The following is a 19,376-nucleotide window of genomic DNA, read 5'->3' as shown; positions in this document are numbered from 1 at the left end:
GATACTTTCGCACAGCTAAAAAAAGCATTCCTTGATTGCCAGCCGGCCCTTCCGGCAGTGTACTCCCCTACGCCTCCGCCACCGGGCCTTCCGTCTACTGACCCGGGCGCGGTTGGAGCCACTGACCCCGATCAGAGCCCCTCTAGACCCTGGCTCCCATTACACTCTTCCCAAACCTCCTAGAGCATGTCCGTCATGTTGGACCCTAATGACATAGTCCACCCGCTCCTGGGAGTGGACCCCGGCCGAGAAGGTTGCCACTTATGTGGCCAGTCATATCCATAAGCCCCTGGAAAAGGAGGCCCACAACTGTTTGCGTGCAGAGTGCCCCCGCCCTTCTCTTGAGGGCAAAGTTGCCCTCACCCCTGATATATATCCCAGCAAGGGATTGCAGGTCTTGGAGGGCATGCCAGGACAAGCTCCTGTATGCCCTCGGCCCCATAACCAAGATCCTCGATATGGCCGAGGAGACCAATGAGTCAGGCTCTATTATCTCTCCAGAGACGCTCTCGGGCTGGGTTCAAAGGGCTGTGATATTTTTAGGCAATGCGAATTGAGCTCTTTCTACTGAGCGACACTGGTTCCTTCTGATTAATATAGATCCAAAGCTGGGAGACCTGGCTGACTCAGAGGCGAGCGCCGTTGCGCAGGGGAGGGCTCTTTGGCAAGCCTTTCTTAAAGGAACTTTGCAAATTTGTAAGTACCTTCACGTTTTTGGACAAGGCCCAGTCCACAATTAAGAAGGTTTTCCCTCGTGTTTTTCGAGGGGCCGGCCGAGGCAGGGGCCGCTTGGCTGATCGCACCCCACACCAGAACAATCAGAGAGGCTCCGGTCACTACCTGGACCAGTCCTGATTCGGGAATATTTATCCTACAAGAGGATGACGCGGGCAAGGAAAAAGTTTCCGAGGAGGAGCTGCTGCCTCAAGCCCCGGTGAGTGTTCTCCCTTCTTCCACATAAGAAATAGGGGGCGGCTGGCAAGTTGTTGTCATGCTTGGTTGTCGATAACGCACAATGTGTGAGTGTTCCAAACAATCCAAGGGTTTCACATAGAGTTTGTGGAGGACCCGGTTCAGGGATCCCCCCAGGGCCATTCAGTTTTCCGCACAAGACGCAACCCTTGTGGACGAGGAGGTTACATCCCTCCTCCGCAAAGGCGATATCACCCCTACTTCACTCCATCCCAGGGGATTTTAAGCAATATTTTCTTGGTGGACAAAACCGACGGCGGGAAATGGCCAGTTATCAATTTGAGCGAATTCAACGAATGGCTGGTTTATCGCCATTTCGAAATGGAGGGAATTCATCGCCTGCGGTATGTCTTGCGACCCCTCGATTGGATGGTTCGCTAAGACCTCAAGGATGCCTACTTGGTGATTGGAATTCTCCCCCCTCACATACGGTTCCTCCGGTTTGCCTGGCGACACCTCATCTACGAGTTCACAGCCCTTCCGTTCAGGCTCTCTTCAGCCCCCTGGTGTTTCACCAATGTGCTAAGCCGGTAGTAGAGTTTCTGAGAGCTCTGGGAGTCAGGACGATCGTGTACCTCGTCAATCTTCTCCTGATGGCTTCCTGCCCCCGCCAACTGAAATCTCATCTTTGGATGGCAGTGACCGTGTTCCAAGACTTCAGCTTTGTGATCAGCGAGCAGAAATCACTGTTACAACCAGCTTAGTCCATCACATTCTTGGGGTTCATGATAGACTCCACAATCTCTACTTTCAGTCTTCTCTCCAGAAAGGTTGCAGAGATACGTCACGAATTGCGTCGTGTTCTGACCAAACACCAAGGTTCTCTTCGCCAGCTGGCCGGAGTGGTGGATCTCCTTTCAGCTTCAATTCAAGCCATATTCCCAGGCCCGCTCCACTACAGGGCCCTTCAACGCCTCAAGGCATACTTCCTCTGCAAAGGGTACCCGTACTCTCACAAGGTCGCCCTGTCCGCCGAGGCGAGGTCAGAAATCCATTGGTGGCTGGACCATATGGAGGCCTAGAATGGTCGAGGCATCTTCGGGACTGCACCAGATCTCGTCATCGAATCAGATGCCAGCAGGCTCGGCTGGGGTGTCAGGTGAGGAGACCTCTATATGGGAAGGTTGTGGTCACGAGATGAACAGAAGTTACACACCAACTGTCTAGAGCTTCTGACGGGGTTTTTCGCCGTTCGGTGTTGGACGAGAGACTCGGTGCAGTCTTGCGTGCTCCTAAAAATGGACAACATCTCAGCAGTCCAATATGTGAACCATCTGGGAGGCACCAGGTCCAAAGCCCTCTCTGACCTGGCAGCAAGTTTCTGGCAGTATTGCCCAGAGAGCCAGATCTCGGTCACAGCAGAGTATCTGCCCGGGAGAGACAACTTGGAAGCAGACTTCCAATCGCGCCATTTTCTAGACTCCAGCCTCTGGAAGCTGGATCAGTCGGTTTTCACGTCTCTGAATGACCTCTGCTTTTTGTACCCAAACTTGATCATCAGATTCCACTGTTCTTCAGTTGGAGGCTGGACCCTCTAGCGGTGGCAACGGACGCATTCCTCCAGGACTGGAGTCTGGAGTAGGGGTATGCATTTCCCCCCTTCCCGATGATCACACGGTCAATGGCTCAAGTCCGCCGGCAGTCAGCAGACCTAGTTTTGGTCACTCCGTTTTGGAAGTCACAAGCTTGGTTTCCAGTTCGTCTGGAACTTTCTTGGGATTTTCCAATCCTACTCCCCCAATTTCCAACTCTCCTCATGAGTCCCAACAGAACTCCACATCCTCTGGTGCTGACGAACTCTCTGTGCCTCATGGCTTGGCGGATTTCAGGGGTAGTTGGGAGGCCCCGGGACTTTCGCGGGAAGCTGCGACTCTTATCTCAAGGGCTTGGGCGGACAATACCATCAAGCGGTACAGGTCCGCGTGGGGGAGATGGTCCGGTTGGTGTTTGCGACAGGGTCTCGATCCCCTGGTGGCGGACGTGGTTCAAGTCATAAACTTCTTGGCACAACTAGCTTCAGACAGATTGGCCTACAGGTCTGTTAATACATTCCGGTCAGCCATTTCGTATGGCCATGTTCCTGTTAGTGGAACTCTCAAGAGAGAGCACCCCATGGTTTGCAGGCTTCTGCGTGGCATTCGACTTTCATTGCCTCCAGAGCTGCGTTACTCCGTGCTCTGGGATGTTAATCAGGTTCTCAACCTTTTCTTATCTTGGCAACCTAGCAGGTTCCTCTCCAGGAAGGAGCTTTCTGCAAAACTGGCCATGCTCCTGTGCCTGATATCTTGCAGGCAGGTCTCGGATGTTCGAGCCCTGGATATCACTAGTAGAATGTTTACTTCTGATGGGTTAACTTCTACTCTGCTCAGGCGTACCAAATGCCATACCAGGGTCCTTTCCTATCCGGAATTTCCTGACTCTCCAAAACTTTGTGTGGTTAGATGCCTCAGAGCGTATGAAGAAATGACCGAAGAGTTCTGGTCCCCAGAAGAACGCCAACTCCTTATTGCGCTCAGGAAACCGTTTAAAGCAGTCTCCTCCCCGACCATCGCCAGATGGGTCTGCTGGGTGATGCAAGTAGCTGGCATAAGCCTCTGCCACTTTGGAGCACATTCCGCTTGGTGAGCTATGGCCTCCAAGGCATTCGGCTTAGGTGCCCGCTTAGAGGATATCCTCAATGCGGCTGACTGGTCCTCGAACTCCTCCTTTAAGAGATTCTATTTTAAGCCGGTGTTTAACACCTTGGCTGCTAGGGAGATTATTCTGCTGTGCTGAAGAATATCTAAATCCATTGTTTCATGACAAGGTCAGCTCGTCATAAGCACACGACCAGTGTACTGCATGACGAGCTGAGCTCGTCATGAGCATCGAAGGGGTTAACATGTCTCAGTTGGTTGTGGGCAAGCTTTAAACAAGCATAATCCTCGCCTCCAGTCCTGACATAGAATGAAAAATTTCCTAGCTAACGTAACAGAAAGTTTCAATTCTATTAAGGACAGGAGGCGAGGATTATCCCGCCATAAGCTCCAGGAGGAGACTCCTCCCTGTACTACAGTAAGTACTTCACTTCAGTTTGATTTTGTGTTTTATGGTATAGATGTTTAAGTTCACTGCTTCATGCTCTTTGCAGGCTTTGGCAGTCTGATTCCTTCAGTAATGTGTCCCTGTCATTTGCAGGTTCTGATGCTCACAAGCAGGATTCCTGAAGAAGATAGAGAGGCTGTCTTCGCGCTCCGAAAGAGAAAGAGGGGACACTAGCAAAGGACTATGCTGGGGTGGGCTGCCCCTGATTGGACACTGATTCCTTGTTTGAGATTGGCTGTTGCTATATGTTGTTTTCTCTGCTACCTTTCCTTTTGGTTCATGGGAAACGTCACTTTTTTTTGTTAATCCTTGATGCTGCTATTGTGAAGAAAGAAGGCATAATCCTCGCCTCAGAGTCCTTAATAGAATTGAAACTTTCTGTTACGTTAGCTAGTTACCTTTGGGTATCTGCACAATATAAAATTGCAAAAATATAATAAATAAGTTATGACACAACAGTTAAAAGAGTGGTGAAGGCAACTGTCTCCTCCCCCCTGTACTGCTTTAACTCCCTCTACCTTGGCCTTTCTAAATTTCTGCCTTACCGGCTTCAGTTGGTGCAGGAAGTTGCTGCTGATCAACTTAATCTAAGACTCCAGAAGGTGCACGCACATCTCGACTGATTTAGAGCCCTTTTACTGGTTGCCCATGACCAAGCTTGCCCTTTTTAAGTGTCTTTGGTTCTATCATCAGACCATCTTTATTAGAGGCCGATATTTTTCCATCACCATTTTGTGAAATACTCTGCAGGATACACTTTCTGTTTCTCACCTTCCCAATTTTAATCCGTCCACATGACCAAAGAGGTTGTTTGGGGGCCCAACGCCTGGAACCGTCTCCAACTGTCTCTTCGTTTCACAGCAAATATTGTCTTTTTCTGCAATAAGCTTAAACATCCTCTTCCTTCTGTCTTCACCTTCTACTTTAGAAAACAAATATCAATCTACCGGGTATAAGTAGCATTGTATCATTTTTTCATTAGCATCGTCATTCAGATACAACAGGTAGAGTATAGGCAAGGTCAGGAAGGCAGGGGAATGGAGGAACAAAGGAACAAAGTGCCATAGAAGAATGGAATAATTAATGGTCAAGTGGTGGGGAGTAAAAGTAGTGACAGCAGATCACTTGTCACTTGGACAAAAAAGACTTACACTGAATGTATCAAAGAATGTACTTGCATTTTAATTATGGCAGGTCTAAGTGCACCAGACTTCAGAGACTTCTGCCAGCGGGGCACTCGTCTGAATCTGACCCAATCTGTAACAGTTGAATTTCATTCGCCTTGGTGACTTGTTTAGACTGCCTTTATGTGAAGAGTTCTCAGCCTAGTTGTGGATGTCCTCTTCACTAGAGGCACCCGAGGCATGATCTCCATTGCTTGCAGGATAAGTAGAGAGGTCATGGAGTAATGGAGTACAAACAGCGTTCAAAGTGCATTAAATACAAGTATGGGATCTGTGATCCTAAGTGCAGTGGGGGCGGCGTCAGTGAGTGCATTGGCGGGATCAAAGGTGTGGCTAAAACGAGAAAGCATTCTGCAGCTATTTGGTTAATCTTTCACGTTGAGGTTACTGCAAATAAAACAACACACACCTAAAATGAAAAATAAATGCAAGTTAAACTAATCAGTGAGAGATGCGCTATTTTATGTTATGAAACATCTATTGGTTAAGGAGAGCACTGCACATGTGTGTGTATGTAACAGAGAGACACAGAAATTAATTCTGGTTGGGGCAGTTGGGCATAGTGGCTTGTGTGTTTTTAGTGTTATGAGTTTCCATCCAGTGACAGAAAGCACTGTGAAAATCATTATTGTAAGTTGCAATCAATCAATCAATCATTCGAGATTTATAAAGTGTGGCTAATCACCTGATAGGGTATTCAATTACTTGCAGGCTGTTTTGAACAGCCAGGTCTTGATGGTCATTTAGAATTCCAGAAGTGAGGTGATGATCCGGAGAAGCATGGGGAGGCTGTTCTAGGTCTTTGCTGCAATGTGGGAGAAGGAATGTCCTCCAATTCTGCTTTGGTAGATGCGGGAAGTAAGAGCAAGTGAAAGAGAGGTGAGCGCAGGCTTCTCGATGGTTGGTGGAAGTTCAGGCAGTAGTTAATGTAGGTGGGGCCTTGGTTGAATAGAGTCTTGTGTGCGTGGGTAAGCAGCTTGAATTGGCATGTCTTCTCTACGGGGAGCCAGTAGAGTTTCCTGTGATGTGGGTTCTTCAGGAAAGGTCGAGGATGAGTCTGGCTGCAGCATTCTGTATGGTCTGAAGTCTGTGGAAGGCATGCGGCGATTCCAATGTAGAGGGCAGTGCCGTAGTCCAGTCGGCTTGTGATGAGGGCTTGTGTCACGGTGCATCTCGTGTGTAGGGGTAGCCACTTGAAAATCTTATGTGGCATGCACAGCGTAAGGAAGCAGGTGGAGGAGACTGCATTGGTCTATGATTTCATGGTGAGCTTGTTATCAATTATGATTCAGAGGTTTCTGGTGTGGTTGGATGTAGTGGGTGCGGGTCTTAGGTCTGATGGCCACCAGAAGTTGTTCCATGTGTTGCTGGTGCTGTCAAAGATAAGTACTGGCGATGTTTGTCATGCATCTTTGGAAATTGGTTCTGGTGGTGATGGGATCATCGGATAGTGAGAGGATGAGTTGGGTGTCATCATCATAGGAAATCATGTTGAGACCATGGGTTCTGACAATGTTGGCCAGCAGGGTCAGATATGCGGTGGAGTGTGGGACTGAGGGATGTGCCCTGGGGGACACCATAGGTGATCTCCTTGGGCTTAGAGTTGAAAGGTGGGAGGTGGATCCTCTGGGTTCTTCAGGTGAGGAAGGAGGTGATACATCTGAGTGCATCCCCTTGGATGCAGATGTGGTGGAGTCTTTTGATCAGTGTTTAATGGGATACGATGTCAAAGGCTGCTGAGAGGTTGAGGAGGACCAAAGCTGCTGTTTCTACTTGATTCAGAAGGGTTCAGATGTCATCGGTGACAGAGATCGGGGCAGTTTTGGTGCAGTAGTTGCTGTGGAAGCTGGATTGGGAGGCTTCGAGTAGCTGTTTCTGCTACAGGTGTGTCATAAGTTGATTATTGATGATCTTTACCAGTACCTTAACTGGGAATGGGAGCAGGGAGATTGGCTAGTAGCATTTAGTTCACTGGGTTCCGCAGAGGGTTTTTTGAGAAGTGGTCTGACTTTGGTGTGTTTCCAGGCATCGGAAAATGTTGCAGTGGTGATAGAGGTGTTGAGTAGGGTGGTGAGTTCCTGAATAATCCTTTGGTTTCTGAGGTTGAAGATGTAGTATGGGTATGGGTGTGTAGTGAAGCTCCCGAGTGGATGGATTTCATGTTGGAGGTGGTGTCCTGGGTGGAGAGGGTGGTCCAGGTGGTCAGTGTGTGGTTTGTGTCAGTTACGATGGTGGCGTATTTGTCAAGGAAGTCCGTTGGTCTAAGTTGGGGCTCAAAGTTTCTGCATATGGTTGAGATCTTGTCATGGAAGAAGTGGGCAAGGTTGTCACACAGCTCCTGTGAGGATGTGATGTTGTTTTTGCTGGCAGCCAGGTTTGATAATTCCTTAACAATGTTGGAAAGTTCCTTGGTGTTATTGGCACTGGTTTTGTTGCATGCAGCAAGGGCTGTCTCTTTTGTTGCCCTCAGCAGGCAGTGGAAGAGGTTGATGGAGGTCTTGAAGGCTACCCTGTTAGAGGTGTTCTTGCTGGTGCACCATCTTCTCTCCAACTGTTTGCTGTCTCGTTTTGCTGTTTTGAGTTCTTGGGTTTACCAGATGGTCTTTTTGGAGGATTTTCTCTGGATGTTGCTCTTGATGGAAACAATGCTGCCAGCACAAATGGTGATCCAGGTGTTGAAATGTTTCACTCCCTGTTGGAGGATGGTGGTGGTAGCAGGGTTGGAGGTGTTGAGGTCATCGCCCAGTTGGTCTCTGAGATTTTGATCCACCTCTGATGGGGTGCATTAGTCATCTTGGGGGTGGCGGTGCGGGGGCTGGAGATGCTAAAGTGGATGATGGAGTGATCGGTCCATGTGAGTTCTGTGACATGGCTGTATTTGATGTGGTTGCTGGAGATGAAAATTGGGTTCAGCATGTGTCCTGGGGTGTTTGTGTAGGGTCGTGGATGATCTGGTTTAGTCCGAGGCTGCTCATACTGTTGAGAAGTTGTGTGGTCTTTTTGTCATGGGGTCGTCGATGTGGAAATTTAGGTCACAGAGGAAGATATAGTCCTTGGAGTCTAAGGCTAGGGGCACAATGAAACCTGTGATGGTGTTGCAGATGGGAGCGTGGGCCTGGTGGTTGGTATGCGGGGTGCCTCTGAAGGTTGTCTTGTTGTCTGTGTGGAGCTTGAAGTTGAGATGTTCCATGAGGGTGGTGATATTGTTGGTGGGGGTAGTACACTCGATGGTCTCTTTGTGGATGATAGCTTGTTGCTGCGGTCCTGGTGACTGATATTTTATCCACCAGGGATCACTGTGGCAATATCTGGGGTCGATGTGGGTTTGAGCCATCATTACACACATTATTAGATAGGCTGCCACCAAATGCACAAAAAAGATTTAGGTACAAGGGTCAATAAAAGCACATCCAAAATATAGATTTTAGTAATACTCAGAAGAAACCCAGTGTAAAATGTTTTTATAACAATTAAAAGCATGCACTCCACAGGTCAGTTGGTAACACCCTTGCAATACCACTCAAAAGTAATAAATTTTTTGTCCTCAGGAAGCTTCAACTGAACTCCATCAATTAAAGCAAATACTGAGTTCCAAGCAGCCTTAACATTTGCAGATTAACCAGGCAGCAGACACCCTAGCAATACGATTTGTTTCTTGTTTAGCTGTCTGTCCCTTCCTCAGCTTTACTTCCCAGGTGACTCACTTCCTATCCACTTCAGCTGAGGAATCTCAACTTCAAGAATTAACTGTCCTGGGGTGGTTGTCTTTTAAGAATAGTAGGGGTACTGTTTTTGTCAAATAAAAAAAAGTGAGCATGGGGTGCCCTTAGATTGCACACACACTGACCTCTGAGTACCAAAGTGTGCTCTCTGTTCCAGAGCTCCCAGAAAAGCTAATGCATTCTGAAGAGCAGCTTCGTGTAGATCGCATGGAAAGCATGGAAATTAATTGTATTCATGAGGTGAACACCTAAAACCAAATCAGGTTGAAATATGAGCATATTAAAATCCCCTTCCTTTATAAAATGCTAGGGAGGAAATCTTGGCCCTGACAGGCCAGTCTGATGGGGTGGAGTAGACCCCCAACTCAGCCAATTTGCAGCGATCTGTCCATCATTTATTAAGGTTCTCCACCTTACCAGAGAAATATTTGTTGTTAAAGTACACCTGCTGAACCAGCTGGAGCATTTACGACAAAATATAATTGCTGGGTGCTCATGATGGCAGCCTCTGCAATATTGTTTATCAGAGACATACCCCAAAGATGCCATTTCTTTCTGAGGAACACAAATTGGGCCTGATATGCAGGGTGTTTCTCTCTGTGCATTGGTGGTGAGAACGCTCTGGGCCGCTTCTTCCAATTTAACTCTGGTCAATACACCTTTTGTAGTAGCCTTTAATGAAGAGGGGTTAGAGACAAACAAAATATTAAGGTACAGTGTGATCATTATGAACACACAATAAAATTCAGAATCAATAACTTAAAGTAAAATATTTATTTTAAACTCAAAGCCAAGTTGATATAAATCAGTTTCAAGAACATACTATAAAAATAAAGGATTATCAAAGGTAGATCAAACCGTCTAACAATATTGATCCTTAATAGCAAATAACATATTAAAATCTTGGTTGTGGCAATACAAAATATGAGGAAGAGGACTTAATAACACGACGAGTAATTAAGGTCCTTCTCCTGATACATGGAAAAGATTTGCAGCATCTAAAAACCCTACACTACTCTATAAATAGGAAAATCCTATTAAGTCAAGGAAGCAAGAAAAGTGTCAGCACCAGAACCTCAGTAGAAATTCTATAGGAGTCATGCATAGCATAAACCACACAATCAGAGATGTCAGAAGAGGTCTGTACCTCTCCAAGTCTAAAGGGAATCTGAATAAACCCAAGATGGGTTCACTAATTAAAATGCACAAAGAACAAGAAAAACATGATCTTATCTATATCATAATATGTTTTCCAGTTTCCAGAAAGAATTTGTCACGTTGAACACTACTCTCATCTTTCAGTCTCTACTTCCAAAGTGTCCTTGAGTTCCTCCTTTCATCTGATATTACCAACTGGTATCAATCCCTTTGTTCTTTCAATTAAAATCATTTGACCTCGCCAAATCTTCCTCGCCTCACTATCTCTGAAATACAATGTGCCTTTCACTAACTAGCGAATGCCTTTGGTCTGCACCTGCAAAGGAGAGAAATATGCAGAAAAACAACTTTTCATGTTAGTATTAACTACTGACTATAAGCTTAAGACCCGCAATCACACTAACTTAACATTTTCTCTTTTAAACACGATAGTTCTGCAGTCAACATAAAATCGAACAAGGTAAATCTTTAATAATGAATCAAGCTATATTGTGCTATACTCTTATATGTGTAATAGCAACAAGGGGTTTGGCCCTAGGCAGCTGGACAGGGCTGTAGTAAACTAGGAGAAAGGGGGGGGGGGAGGTTGTCCTAGCCATCACATTCAAATTTTACTAAACCAATTTAACAGACAAAATCGTAATTTAAGACAAAATCCTAACTAAAGATAAAATCGTAACATAAAACAAAATCCTAATTTAAGACAAAATCCTAATTTAAGACAAAATCCTAACTTGAGACAAAATCCTAACTTGAGACAAAATCCTAATTTAAGACAAAATCCTAATTTAAGACTACTAAATGCCTTCTGTGAATACCAAAAGTAGTAAATTTATGATTTTGTCTTAAGTTAGTTATGTGAATCGGCCCCAATGTAATCAGTCGTCACCCCTTCCAACACCAAATGACGCCTGTTAAATATGGCTTGTGACATGTTCCAAGTTTATGTTAATATGCTGAGTAATCCACCAACAGGAACTGTATCTCGGGTGACATGCTAACTCTTAGAGGATTGTCATTCTTTAAAAAAATCTTGATGTTAGCGAGGCACCCTGACCATAATTCTTTTTACACCAAAAATCAGGGGCAAATACTGTTGCTATTTCTCTCTCAAATTGCAGAGCCTGTTAAATGGGCATAACCATCTTTCAGCGCCAAAAAAGGTATTGACAGATTTGTCCCTTCTGAGGGATCCACCATGTAACTTTACAAACTGCCCTTGAAATACATGAAATAAAATGATCAGATTTATGGGATAACAAAACGAAAAGGAGTCTTACACAGCTGGTAGAAAAGCCACAAATCTGGTGTGCGGGGAGTAAGGTAGGCCCCTGTCACATCTGTTCTCTTAACCCAAGGCCGTCTCATATCTGTGAGACAGAAAGTAGAAGGGGAAATGTAGATACCACCACCACGTTTTGGTTGGGGGTGGGCGTTTTGCATAATTGAAGCGACAAGGTTTAATGAGCTTTAACTCCATTGCTCTGTTCTTGATGTGTCACAGACCCCATCAATGTTCAAATCATTGCTGTAATTAGATACACGAGGAAGTGAGACGCGAACAAGAGGGTTCTAGGGTTAAGCCATCTTAGACGGTACCTTCAAAATTAAAGGGGAAAATGAATAAATTCGAAAACATAGAACGGTGATTCTGATATTCTATGTTAATACACTTGAAAGGAACACACTGGGGCAAAAATACTGGGAATGGGGTTTAGCATGCTGAACGGCACTGGTGTGTCAAATGTACTGCTGCTCTAAGAGCAAGACTTTAAATAGAGGATAAAGAGCAAGGAAGTAAATTGACAGGAGACTCTGAGATAACTTGGGAAGGAACGGATGGATGAAGGGGGAACAGTGGGGTGGGATAGCAGGTAACACATAAGGAAATCCTACATTTATATAATAAAAAATGGGCGGACAATTTGTCCATATTTCTAAAAAAAAATTATATTCTGTCTGTAAATGTATCTATTCCTTTACGTTTGATGTCGTCGTCTTTTTTACTTCATTTTTTTAAAAATAGTATTTAAACCTGCATGCATGCAGGTTCGTTGAGATCTAGATGTGGGCGAGCCAACAAATGTACAGGGAGATGCGAGCCAGAGCCATTGCACAAAATTATTTGTCATATAATCCATGCAACACATATCATGTTAAAATATGTTGAAGTTGCTTCAAAATATTTAGAAAATCTATTCTTTAACACGTGGGTGCATTTCAGTACTGCAGAATATACCACTGCATTGAGAAGTATTTATTATACGTGATAGTTTTAAACAATAACCTATAAGCATTCCAGCCCCACCCCTCCCTCCTGACATTGCCGTAGGTGAACGAAGAGGCAAGACGGTTGTCATGTGTATCCCATACAGGTGATGTATATTTTTATTGCACACAGAGCAACATTGTAGTATGTGAAACAAAAAATAAGAGGTGCTTCTAAAGCGCGCATCCTGAACACACAGACTTTAAGGCTTTCTCAAATGTGATAATAAAGAACAAGCATTGGCAAAGCCAATAGGGTTCACCTATGTGAAATCTATTGGCTTTGTCAATGTTTTTTTTCCATGCTGCACAGCAGCATGTAAAAAAACATAGCTTAAACATGGCTTAAACTAAAAAAAAACTGTGACACTGCCATCCTTGTCTGCTTCATAGTGCTGTTTTCCTTACTTTTAACCCATGTTACACAGCAGCTCAACTGCTGATTAACATGTAAAAAAACATTGACAAAGCCAATAGAATTTGCTTAGGGTGAAACATAATTTTATGAAAGATGAAACAGGAACAAAAAAAGGTGTTTTCGCACGTTTTTATGGTGTCAAACCGTGCATTCGTTCCTGACTGGGAAACACAATCGTACCTGTTCTCATGAATTGAGATTTGTGCAGTGACGCAATTGGTTGCCACCTATACCCTGCCTAACAGCAGCTGGTTTCGGAGTGCCTGGTGATTTACAAAGTAATTAGAGATTAGAGTAGACGTTCTGTCACAGATGAGTCTTCATAGCTGGGATACAGTGGGTCAACAGCTTGCAAACACAACACTGACGTGGACTGTTCCAACTTAATGGAGCCTTCCCTGCTACTTGTTCGTGATTTTCGTGCACAGACTGCGTGACTTTTGAAACAGCAAAAGATAGTGCAGGTAGACATATCTCACGATATCCGTTGTTTATTAGAAATTCATTATATCTATTGCAGATGTTTTAAGATAAATATCACCCTTTCAAAGTTGGAGACAAAATAATATACAATTGTGGCTATAGTATTTACATATTTACAGAAAAAAATGCAGCAGAACATCGAGAAAAGTAAATAGTGTATGTGGCTGTCCATTAGCGTTAACGGTGTATCATTGCTGCGCAGTTAACCGTTCCTTCAAACACTGAGGGATGGCTTTTTACCACAAGTAACACGGCAGATGCTGTGGCACAGTGGCCAGAGCTGCTGACTCAAGAGATAGGGATCCTGATTCGATTCTTTGTAGCGCAACATCCTGTGCAAATCATTTAACTTCTCTGGGTGATAAGTTGCTTTATAAATCTGCTGACAAAAAGAGACAAAACTTTATGAAGATATTGTTCCACCAAAGCAGATGTTAACAGTATTTCGGCTAAGGGAAACTGATAAGAGAAGCAGACGAGGAACAAGCATTGGTATATGCAGGAAAATACACTACAGCCATTAGAAATGGTCAAAAAGTAAGTGGCACACAGGGGAACCAATTAAAAGCCAGGAAAGGGAGGAGGCGGGATGGAAGTCCCTTTTAAGTTTATATTAAAAACAATAGATTTTACAAGTTCAGTACAAGTGCTGTGCAGGCGAAACCTAAAGTAGTCTTAATAATAAAAAATGCATAGGTGCACACAATTTATCGAAGCTGGAAAGGCGGAATTTCTTTTATAGTGTACAATTCCGCCACTACATGGGTATCTGTATCTCTTGTTCATTTTACATGAAAGGTTTGTCATCAAAGTTTTGTCTTTATTTCTTAGCACATGAGGTGAAATCTTTGAGTGGAAGGCAGCAGCCACATGAAAGTTTGGCTTGTTTTCAAGGGAGGCAAGAGCATCTCAGGCTGAGCCAGGCATCTGGCTCGAGCCTGGCTAGAGCTTTCAGTGGCTCACTCACCTCTGTTGAGAGCATTGTTAAAAATCAAGGCTCTTATTCAGGGCCGGACTGGAAAAAGCAACCAGCCCTGGCAGATTGTTGCACGACAAGCCCTGGGAGGGGCTGAGGGGTGCTAGCAAGAAGCACCTCTCCCGCTTTTGTTACAGAGGTGATATTGCAGCACAGCTGCAAAACCACACCCTAGTGACAAAACCATGACCCACTGGCACAAAATCATCCGGCCTGTGATATGCCCGGTGCCCGCTACGGCCAGTCCAGCCCTGCTCTTATTTTGGAATCAGGGAATTCTGCCAACTCTGGGAGCAATATTACTGAATAGCAGTCACCTGCACAAATTACATTGTGGAATATTTGTACCGCAAGTGTGCAGATTAATCTTGCATAAGGAGTAATGCACATGCACTACTAAGAAAGCAGGCATTGATTCAGCGCTCAGAGAGGGTACCAGAGAGGGACTTAACTCATTTCCAAGGGGCGTGAGCCTCAAATGAAAGAATTTCTTTTATACTGTATTTTACTGCAGAGTCTATATGGTGCTTAATACACTTATGTGGGGACACTGCAGAGTTGGCCTATATGGGCATCCAGCTACGCAGTATTTGGTGTGTGTTTGAAGACATGCATTATGTGGTTTTCAGTACCCTAAAAGCTTTGAGCATCTGTACAGGTCCCTTTATGGCAGAGGTTCTTTACCTGTACAAGCTGAACAAGAGCAGCAAGAGCAGAAAAAGCAAAAGTTGAAGGTGAATACACCAAAACCAACAAGAAAGCAAAGAGAAGCATAAGAGCAGACAAGCGAAGATTCATCGATGGTCTTGGCAGAAAAGCCCAGGAAGCAGCAAACCATGGAAACTTCAAATAACTCTACAACATAACAAGGAAACTATTGGAAAATGGCCCACTCTGAAGGATCACCCCAATCTTTATGTCTTTCCCCTCCTCAATTTGCTGATTCTTTTTGTTCGCCTTAGGACTCTGAGTATTTTTACCACTGCTGACCAGTGCTAAAGTGCATGCACTCTCTTCCCTAAACAGCGTGATATTGGTATATACCTGATTGCCATCTTTAGTTTACCTATAAGTCCCTTGTAAAGTGGTAAACCATATACCCAAGGCCTGTTATCTAAATGCTACTATTGGGCCTGTATCACTTGTGTGACCCACACAAGTAGCCTTTCAAACTTGTCTCAGTCCTGCCATTGCAAGACCTGTGTGTGCAGTTTACTTTCACTTCAACTTGGCATTTAAAATCACTTGCAAGCCTTAGACTCCCCTTTTATTACACATACGTCATCCCTAAGGTAGGCCCCATGTAGCCCTAAGGGCAGGGTGCAGTGTAAGTAAAAGGTAGGACATGTACTTGTAAGTTTTACATGTCCTGGTAGTGACAAACAGCTAAATGCATGTTTCACTACTGCAAAGCCTACTCCTCTCATAAGCTAGCATTGGGAATGCCTTAACATACTGTTAAACTGTAATTCCTGATTAGAAAGGAGTAACTGCATCATGTTTCATATATTTGGAATGGTAATGATGAATCCTCTTTACTGGCAATGTTGGATTTATTATTACTGTTTCAGAAATGCCACTTTTAGACAGTGAACATTTTTCTGCTCTTACTGGTCTGTGTGCTTTGCAGCCTGTCTCCAATACACGTCTGGGGTGGGTGACAGCTACACTTTCTGCATTCTCTCTAAACAGCCACAAACACAGAAAGGGTGGGTGTGACAGAGAACTCATCTGCATTCATCTACATTCTGATAGCTCTTCCTGGGCAGGAAGCGGGAGTGGAAGCTGACACTTACACCTGAATAGGCAGTATCGTGTTCTCACACAGCTGATTGATGAGATCGCCTCGACGGATTGCCCAACTCGAGGACAACGGACAGCATGGCTTGATGACAATTCAGTGCCTGCATCATAAAGGGGTTCAACGCCAAAGCCTTCATTGACTGCATGGATCGGCAGCAATGCTTCGCCTCCATCCACAGGCTCGACAAAGAAACGGCTTGCATCAAGTTTTTGACGTCGATACTTGATCCATTGATACTTTGTCGGCAGGACCTGTCTGAGTCCTGTAGCTGGCCTGCCCTCCATCACGGTTGACCTGAATTTAGGCTTTAACCTAGTCTACGGCAACCTCAAAGAACCTCTGAGCGCTACTGACCTCTGAGCACTTTTTTCAGTTTATTCTTTAGAAATTCATAACTCCGGTTCTACTTATTAGATGTTTGACATTCTGGTCTTGTTTTATTCATAATATTATTTTCTATCTTTCTAAACCTGTGTGGAATATTTTTGTGGTGTTTTCATTATGTTACTGTTTGAGTGTGTGGCACAAATACTCTACACATTGCCTCTTTAGATAAGCCTGACTGCTCTGTGCCAAGCTACCAATGGGTGAGCACATGTTATCTTTTAGTGTGTATCTAGCTTACTCTGACTAGGATTGTGGTCCCTACTTGGACAGGGTGTATAACTCTACCAACTTGAGACCCAATTTCTAAAAGAAACTCTCCAGCAGATACAGCAAGCCAGATAAAACTGTTACAGACACAGCTGGGAAGACAAGCATGGCTGAGGAAGGCCAACAACAAAGATCGGTGGAGCATTTTTAATAACTGCTGATCCAGCCTGTGCCACAGTCTCCACCAGACATACAGCCAGCTGACAAGGAGATCCCCAAGATCTGCACTAACTACAGAGGGATAACTCTTCTATCAACCCCAGACAAAGTGCACAACAGAGTCATCCTAAACACAATGAAAGAACAAGTTGACACTCAGTTACAAGGCCAGCAAGCTGGCTTCCGCCAAGATAGTTTCTGCACAGACCAGATTACAAAACCGTGCATAATCATTGAGCAGCCGATGGAATTGAACTCCCCCCTCTAGATCAACTTCTTCGACTAAGAGAAGGCATTTGACACCGTGAACAGAGAGATCCTTTGGAAACTCCTCCGTCACTACTGTGTGCCAGATAAAGTCATAAGAATCATCATGAACTCCTAAGTGGGAATGACTGGGAAAATACTCCATGCAGGACAACTCCCAGAAGCCTTTGAAGGGCGGACCGGAGTATGCTGGGGTTGTTTTCCCTCGCATTTTCTCTTCCTGCTGGCCATAAACTGGATAATGAAGACAGCCACAGCAAAGAGAAGGAATACGATCCAGTAGACACCTTGGATACAGCTTGACCACCTGGAGTTTGCAGACGACCTGCCCTACTCTCCCCTACCCATCTGCAGATGCTAGAGAAGAACGACAAAATTGCAGCCACATCAGCACAACTTGGCCTCAACATTCCTAAGGGAAAAAACAAGCTCCTGAAGGCTAAAACGGCCAGCACAACTGCAGTCACTCTTGCAGGCGATGCACTGGAAGAGTTTGGGGCCTTCACCTTCCTGGGTAGAGGAGTAGACAAGATGGACTGCACAAATGCTGACGTCAAGGCAAGAATCAGAAAAGCAAGGCCTGCCTATTTTCAGCTCAAGAAGATCTTGAGCTCCAAGGATCTAACGCTGCAAACCAAGATCTAGCTTTTTAACACCAACATAAAATTGGTCATTCTCTATGGAGCAGAAACTTGGAGGACACAAGTGACCACCACCAACAAAGTCCAGATCTTTATCAACACCAGGCTGAGAAACATCCTCCGAATCTGCTGACCAAACAACATCAGCAGCAACGACCTACGGCAGCAGACTTTCCAACTTCTTCCTCATGAAGAAATCATGATAAGACTTTGGGGCTCTATAAAACTTTATAAATAAAATAAATAAATAAATAGGTCACACCCTCTGCAAGCCCGCATCAAATACCACCAGACAAGCCCTCACGTAGAACCCTGAAGGGAAAAGAAAAAAAGGAAGGCCAAGGAACACGTGGCATTGAGGCCTCAAGCCTGACTGTAAGGAGATGGGTTACACCTGGAGTCAGATTGAAAGAAAAGCTCAGGGCAGAAATGGCTGGAGAGTCTTGAGTGATGACTTATACTGCAGGAGGGGTAGTAGGCATAAGTAAGTAAGTAAGGGCCTGATTTAAAATTCGGCAGATAGGTTACTCCATCACAAATGTGAGAAATTTCCCATTCGCCATATTCCAAGTGCCATTGAATATAATGCACCTGTAATACAGAGGACAGGATATCCGTCACGTTTGTGACGGAGTAACCAATGCGTCGAACTCTAAATCAGGCCCTAAGACTTAACCTGTGGTCCAAGGAGCTCTGGGGGTCCACAAGTCCTACTTGGGGTTCTGCAACTGTTTTACAAAATTAAATAATATTGAAATTAATAAAGTATTTACAAAAACAGAACCAAAATTGAAAATTTGAAAACATCTATATTTGATTATAAATTAAACAAAATATTTCAAAATGTGAGCATTTGTTTGTTGTATACTTGTTTTGTATTTGTATGTATTGTTTTCAGGTTCAAATCATAGAAATTGCTTAGACTGAGGGTCCCTGACTTCCAATAATGACTCAGTAGGGGTCCACAGAAGTCAAAAGCTTAAAAAAGGCTGCTTTGTGTTATGTCTTATTATCCTTGTATACTTAGCTGGCTACTGCATTGAGCTCGCCAACCTGATATTTTGATTTTGGTCCTGAGTAAGGCTTTGTTGCGTGCTCATAACCGTTCCATCGACATGTATGTATATTAGACCTTGTTTACATTGACACGGATGTATGACGTTACAACGCATACTTTTCCATCGCATGCCCTTACAACGCGGTATTTACAACGAATACCTTTACAACGCATAGTGCTTTGGGGCGCTGGATAGTGAATAGTTTAATTTACTATTCCAACTCCAGTCCCCGTGGACACTAGGGAAGGTGTTGGACAGTAAATTAAACGTATTCCCTATCCTAGAGCGCCCCCCAGCGCAATGCGTTGTAATGGTTTGCGTTGTAAAAGTTGCGTTGTAAAGGCACTGCGTGGTAAAAGTTGCGTTGTAAAGGAGTTTTCCCTATTGACACATGTTTCAGCAAACCAATGTATCCGCTGCACTTGTCTATGAGTACATTTTAGTCTCTAGGCTCTCGTTCTGACAGGCTCATTCCATCTCTCATCATTCTGAAGTCGATTACATAGTTTCTAAATAATGTAACTCTAG

The 19,376-nt window shown here is 44.5% G+C and overlaps 1 protein-coding gene across 1 annotated transcript in view; it reads left to right on the top strand.

Moving 5' to 3' along the window:
• The window catches only part of CSF3R (colony stimulating factor 3 receptor), a 202,822-nt gene that overhangs the window by 16,705 nt on the left and 166,741 nt on the right, over positions 1-19,376 (top strand). The gene's annotated exons all lie outside the window — the stretch shown is intronic.

This window comes from Lissotriton helveticus, chromosome 3_1 (genome assembly GCF_964261635.1).
Source record: "Lissotriton helveticus chromosome 3_1, aLisHel1.1, whole genome shotgun sequence".
Taxonomy (NCBI): Eukaryota; Metazoa; Chordata; class Amphibia; order Caudata; family Salamandridae; genus Lissotriton; species Lissotriton helveticus.
The sequence above is the reverse complement of the archived record's forward strand: the minus strand, read 5'-3'. Positions and strand labels throughout refer to the sequence as shown.